Here is a 7,249-nt window from a genome sequence, read left to right as displayed (position 1 = left end):
GTACCTCTGGGATTGGACAGTCAAACTCAGAGAGTGAGGCACAAGATTTACCAAATGCTGGGTCCTCCTGGCCTATTCGTCTGTGGAGGCTGGAGTTAGCATAGACATAATTGGTGCTTTAGGTCAGAGTCCTCATGTCCTGGTAGGCATTCCGTGGAGGTTTGCAGAGCAAACCTTTGGTACCACCTTTTAGTTATAACTGAACTTAAGAAGGATAAACTCTGGATCTCTTACATGGAGCAGTCTAATTCCTCAAGTCCTATGCTTACACTAGTGCTTGGACTGACCTCAATGACTGGTCTGTGTTTGAATTTCACACTCTACTAGTTTCTGTACTAGATACTCTTACTCCCCATGTTGAGCTAACACTTCGAGCAAGAGTCAGTCCCTTGGCACCAAGTTGGTCTGATACAGCACTGATCCTGGTGCCATACTTGGAATCAAACGTCTTCCCAGCTCAGGGCCTCACACCATTATCCTTTGACAGAGTCCCTTTAGATTCTGAGTCTATCACCAATTATGGCCAGACCTTTGTGCCTCTAGCTCTAGTAATGCTCACTTTCCTAGGAGATCCCTTTGTTTAGTACAATGGCAGACATTTCTGTACCTTCTTCAAAGGCAATTGTTCCCCTGCTTCCATTTCCCTCTATTCTCTTTTGGGGTTTAGTCATCTGTGGTCTTAACATCCACTAGGCAAGTTACCTTCTCCTAGGAATAAATACTGCACTGAGGCACACACAAAGTGTAGTTGAAGCACATTTGACCAGCAATAAATTAATTTGCTTTGGCATTGGAAGGAATTACTGAGGGCACAAATAGGACCCCCTGCTTCCTATCACTAGAGGTACCAAAGGATGAGTCTAGATGTCAGTAAGCTATACAGGGTGACAGAGGGAATAAACAAAGTGATCCACTAGAATGACCTCCAGCTTCAAATTATTTTAGTCATTTCTCTCCGATTTAGTACCTTCCTGAAAAATATCATGATAAGCAATGACCAGAGCAACATGACTTGAGCGGTGTGAAAAGATGGTTCTGGTATACTTAGAGAAACCAACGTATCGGAAACTTGGGACCATTCCCTATGGCCTTGGTAGGGGAGAGCAACCAAAATTGGCTGCTGTGAGGACTGTTTATGTGGATCTAATTCTAAAAACAGCACAGGCACTTTATATCTGTTGCTAGCAAGAAGGCTGCTGTCAGGACTAGACATGTATTTGAAGGTTCCTTCCTATTCAGTGATGCTTTTTCTCCCTCCCTACTACCTTAAAAAAAAAAACAAAAACAAAAGAAGAGGAGTTTATAAATTTGCTAAATAACCATATTTAGCTAGTTCCTTTCAGGAAAGAACACATTTTTCCTATGCCTGTCATCCATTTAAAGTGCAGTGATGATCAAATGACTCCACCCTAAAACTGGAACAATCTGCTTCCTGTGTGTATCAAGGTCAGATCTGCTGACTTCCAAAATAAATTCTTACACCTTTTTTGCCAGGCTGTTGGTTGTAGCTGTGTTGATCTAAGGACATACGGTGGCAAGGTTCTTTGGGTAGATACGGCATCTTTTATTAGACCAACTAAGTACAGTTAGACCAACTTTTTGCCTGAAGAAAGGTGTTTGTGCCCGAAAGCTCGCAAATAACTTTCAAAGAAGGTTTTTCCAACTATCTAGTTGGTCTAATAAAAGATATCGCATCTACCCAAAGAACCCTGCCTGCCTGCACCTTTTCTGCTCTGCGCAGCCAGCACTGTTAGGAGAGAGTAGAAGCCATTCTGGCTTGTACTGGTTCTGTAGTATCAGTTGCTTACTTTTTGCCCCAAGAAAACCACATCGGAATTAAATGTGCAGAGAATTTCTGTGAATGAACAAACCATGATAAGGTATTATTCCTTGGCTGTTTTTTTTTCACCCCTTTACTACTCTTGATTATCTGTTCTTATTAGCTAGTCACACCTCTTGACAAATATTATGAGCACTGTGCATGGACTGCAGGGAGTGCACTGCGTTTTAAAGTACTGATTGAGAGCGAGAGATTTGTTCCTCAGTAGCCGCCTAGTTTGCATATGCAATGATAACTTTCACTTGTTGCTGAATTCACCTTAGAAACCATGAAGATTTCCTGATTAACCGACCAAGAATGATGTAAAAGGTAGGTGTGGGGGTGTTCAGAACTCAGAAAATGGAAGGAAGAAATGGTAGCATGTAGGGAAAAGCATGTGGGCTTTAATTGGTTCTTAAGGAAAAGGCAAGGTTTAAAGTTTAATTGGAAAAGACATGGCCACAGGGGAAGGGTTGGGAGAGAAGGCCCTTAGGAGGTAGTGCACAAGTAGAAGGGAAACATATGACTGGCTATTGACCTCTGTGGAGAAGGGAGGAGACAGAAGAAGCTGAATTGGGAAGGACTGAATAGGCAGGCAAGCAGCCAGGAAGAGTGGGGTAAAGGTAAAAAAGACTCTGATCATATTCCAAATGTAGCAATAGGGGGGAGTTTGTGCACTCCCCAACCCCTCCCACCTGCATACCAGCTTGTAAGTTTAGGGTAAAGGTGATTCAAATTCCTTTAGTCCTGGACTTTGCTTTCAGAAAGGAAGAGAGTGGAGTCAGCACCCATCCCACTTGCTACAAAAATGATTTTTCCTTGTGCACACTCCACAGTGGGGCTGCAGGCACCTCCCATGCTCTTGCTTGGTGGCTTCTAGCCAGCAGTATGTGTACATTGCATATAAGCCCTGATGCTACTTGTGTGCTCTGCACCAGGGACCTCAAGGGCAGAGCATCTTTTGTGCTCCAACTACCCCTTGGCTTCAGCTGGAGTTTCTTGTAGTCGGCTCATGGACGACAGGAAAACCTTGCAAAGTGCCTCACCAAACTAACAAATAGTTTTACTAAGCATTAGTTACCCAACAATTAGTTTTAATTTTTTTGCCCATTGACACCCTGAGCTTTTCTAGTATTTTGGAAAGAGAGACAGTGAGCTGCCTCAGACCCAGAGCGGGGGATATGAGGTCACCCAGATTCAAGTATTGCTTCTCATGCAGTGGGGCTGTACCAGCTAAGGGTGGCCATTTGTCTACATCACATAATCTGGTGCTGTGTAGAGGCAGCTGGACTGGGCTGTGACCTGGAATCAGAATAGCCACGTCAACATGGTGCTCCACCTGTGCTGGTATCTCTGCTTGGCACGACATGGTGCTAGGTAGATACATCCTAAATGCCTCTACCTCCCAGGAAAGCCTTCCATCTTCAAGTCCTTTACCTGCTGAGCCCACAGTGATAGCAGACCCAAAGCCTAGCCTAACTTCCCTTGCTGTGCAAATCCATGGAGCAAGCGCTGTGCCCAGGATTGCTTTAGACATCCATCTGAGGACCTCAGAGTTCTGCTGTGTGCTCTTTCTAGACCTCTCAGACCTTCAGTCCTGTCAAAATCAGACAAGAAAACACCTTATAACAAGGTAAGGAGCAAAGAGAGCATCAGTGGCAGTGTCTCCACAAAAAGCTTCTCTTGGTCCCACCATACTTCTGAAATGTTTGTGTTTTGAGCAGTTCAGGGTGAAGTTTGGGTATGCCATAGTACCAATGCCCCTGCTCAATGGCTTCTGTTACATGGGCTGCCCAGCAGACCTCCGTGGCTTACCTGTCTCTAGGGCAGGAGGACGTGCCCAAGACCATGATCCAGCTCATGGATATGGGAGCTCTTCCTCTAGCTTTTTGTCTCTCCTTCTCAGAGGCAGTGGTGGTTTTTCCACACAGTGGATTGATTTCAAAGAGTTATAGGACCTTCTGAAATAGTGGTGGTTCTCTCCACAGCCCATGGAGAAGGTAGATGAACCAGTGCAGACATTTTCTGCTCAACCTCAGCAGGAAAAATGGCTTTGCTTACAATCAAGGCGATAATTGACCCCTCTAGATGGTTCTAGTCACTTCAACCAGGGCAGCCCCCCCCCTCTCAGGTCAAGTCAACAAGAAATTGTAAGTTATACTTAAACCAACAAATCCATTTTCATAGATTTCATGGACATTAGGGCTGGAAGGGACCTTGCGAGATCATCAGGTCCATCCCCTTGCCAAAGGGGCCAGAAGTCAGCAGGGGTCAAATCACCCCAGCAAGATAAGCATCCAAGCATTTCCTAAAGGTATCCAGAGTAGGTGCTTGCACCACTTCTTGGGGTAGTCTATTCCAGACTCTGGAGACTCGGACAGTAAAGACGTTTTTCATCATGTCCAGTCTAAAACGGTTTTCCAGCAGTTTGTGACTGTTAGACCTTGTCTTCCCTTGGGGTGCCCTGATGAACAGGCATTCTCCCAGTTCCTGATGCACACCCCTTATATACATTCTTATATACATTTTTCTACATTTTTCCCATCTCTCTTCCAAGATGGAAGCATTGCTCCACAACCTGGATAAAGATGCACCCTGCCATTTTGCTTATAAAGAATAAAACCACTTAGGTGGCCTCCTTGTGCTTTTATCTGGGAGGTCAAAGGGTATGCCAGTCTCCACCTAGGAGCTCCCCACACAAACTGTAAGAATGTTCTATGAGGCGGCCAGAGTGAACCTGCCTACAGTTGTCAGAGCATGGTCCACCAGAGCTTAGGTAACCTGGACAGCCCTGCTGAAAAATATAGCCTTAGGCATCTGCACAACAGCCATTGGCACTCTATTCACGTTATGCAGCCTCTGAAGCCTCCATATCTGATGCTGTCTTAGGCAAACAGAACTTTGGTCATTATTTTCCTGGGATTCTGAGAGTTAATTGGTTACTGTGTTAACATTATTTATGTGCACAATTGCTCAAAGGAGAAAGAAGTTACAAACTTGGCAGTAAGTGAAGTGCTCTGGGATGTATTGTCCACAGGCACCTTCTGCATCCATTCCAGCCATCTGTCCGCTCTTCCTAAGCATCCTGAATACCAGGAATTCCTCTCTTGAGAGGGAACTGAGGCCAGTAGGTGATCTTTCTTGACCTTTAAGCTAGGGGTTCTCAAACTTATGATACCGTGACCCTGTAAAATAATGTATAAATTTACGCGAACCCCCCCCGATTAAAGGTATTGATTTAAAGCCAGGGGTTTCAACCTTTTTTGGTCAGTGTACCCCCAGCAGTTGGTCAATGGGGGTCCCCCAGTGGCAGAAGCGCAGCTGTGGAAGCGGTGCAAAGAGCTGGATGGCAGCAGTGGCCCTTCTGTGGAGGAGTTTGCAACCCTCTTTTAAGTTGCTTGTGACCTCCCCCCATTTGAGAACCCTTGTCTCAAACCCACAGCTTGAGAAACCCAAGTTTAAGCCCTTGATATGAGGAAGGGCAGGGCACATGCACCTTGTATGAGTACTGCTAGCCAAAACATCTCGGAGCTCCAACACACCCATAATAATGTGTGAGCATGGAAAGCGTGCATCTAACAACTCCAGTTACTCGAAGGTACGTAGCTTGTCTAGTCAGTCAAGTCAGAGCAAGATGATATTGCAGTGACTGCAGCTCATGTAGACATACCTGAACTAGCTTTAAGTTAGCTAGCTTGGGTACTGTTGACAACATAGCTACAGCACAACAGAGCTCAGTGAAAGCTGCAGAACCTGCCTGGGAATTTATCCAGCTTCCCCAACAGGTTTGCAGCCTATGCCATGTTCTGTGCAGCAGCAGCTGCCTTGCTAGCAGCTAAAGCTAGCTTGGGTATATCTATGGAAGTTGCAATGACTGCAGTGTTGATAGACTGGAAGAGAGAAGCCAGTAGTGAATCTGTTCAGTTCTGACTGGATTCATATGTCTAACCTATCGCCAGGGTATCTGAGCCTCCACAGAAGTGGAAAATGAAGAAGGTGCCCCCATCAGTCAGATGGGATTCTCCCCATCAGGGAAAAGCTATGCAAGGGGCTATTGTCCTGTTTGTATCGTAATGAATTTTGAAGCCTGGTTGAATTAGTGAGTTTCACAAACATGAGGTTTTCAAGGATGAGATGAGGTATGTAAGGTGACACTCTTTTTCAAAAGTGGTGAAGTGATGTAGGAGCCTAAATTCTATTGAAAATCATGAGGTTTAGGCCTTTAAGTCACTTGGATGCTTTTGCAAATGATACCTCTGAAGTGAACGAAGCAAAGTGTGTAATTCTCAGCTAGGAAGTCAGTAATGTAAGATTTCTACTGTAAGTAACACATATGACATACCAGGCATGTTGGGATCAAAGAACTTTAATATTAAAATATGGAAATATATTAACGTATGTCAAGAGCCAAATACATTTTGCTGTTAATACATTTGCTAAGAAGAATGTCCTGATGTGACCACCGTCATAGAACACTGTAATAACTATCTAGTCCCTGATCCCAAAGATACAGCTACTAAAGAGAAATCATAGTTCAGTTATTAAGCCCTAAAAAGACCAAAAGAAAAATACTTTTTCTACATGTAATACACGACTTTATCTAGAAAAGTCCCTTAGCTTTTGATAAAACGGCCTGTATTCCTTCCAGTAAGTGCCCCAATATACTGGCTACCTAAGCCACTCTCAAGCCTTTGCCAAAAGCCTTTGCCAGGACTATGTTGAGCTCTCCCCATGGCTCTGTGTGTGTGTGTGTGTGTGTGTGTGTGTGTGTGTGTGTGTGTGTGTGTGTGTGTGTGTTTCCAGGAACTGATCACTAGATGGCTCTGTGGCAGCATAGTAAATGGGTGACCTTGTCTCTTTAAAAAACAAAACCCCACCAAGCTCGCCATTGCGCAAGGAGCCAAAGGTTCTCGATAGTGATTTAAAGGGAAAATGGTGGGGGTGGAGAGGGGTAGGAAAATAGATTCTTTGCTTAGAGATGTTAATCCAGTCTAAAGTCTGGCTGCCTTTAAAAGGCTCGCATTTAAAGAGCCAACCCACTCTTTGCAGAGACCTTTTTTTTCTTTCTGCTCCTCTACCGTTGTGAGCATTTATCAGGCAGCAAGCCAAATACAAGCTGGTCCAGTTCTTTCCTAGATTAGTTTTATCCGGATGAACACGCCACCCAAAGAAACACGGTCAAATGAGAGCAATGACCCTTTTATGTCATGGGCAGAATGGACTGGGGAAGTAGGATTTGCTTTGCCGGGACAGATCAGAAAGCTGCCAATAGCCTCACTCTGCTACTAGCCAGCACCAGCTGCATCAGGAGAAGGTGCAAGAAAACACACAGTGGATGTTTGTTGAATAAATATCTGCTGAGAAATGTCTTTCTAATTGCCGTCACTTAAACACACATGCCCGGGAGCATGAAGAGTTCTGTTCCTTCCA

This window comes from Alligator mississippiensis, chromosome 4 (genome assembly GCF_030867095.1).
Source record: "Alligator mississippiensis isolate rAllMis1 chromosome 4, rAllMis1, whole genome shotgun sequence".
NCBI classification, from domain to species: Eukaryota; Metazoa; Chordata; order Crocodylia; family Alligatoridae; genus Alligator; species Alligator mississippiensis.
This window is presented reverse-complemented; position numbering follows the sequence as displayed.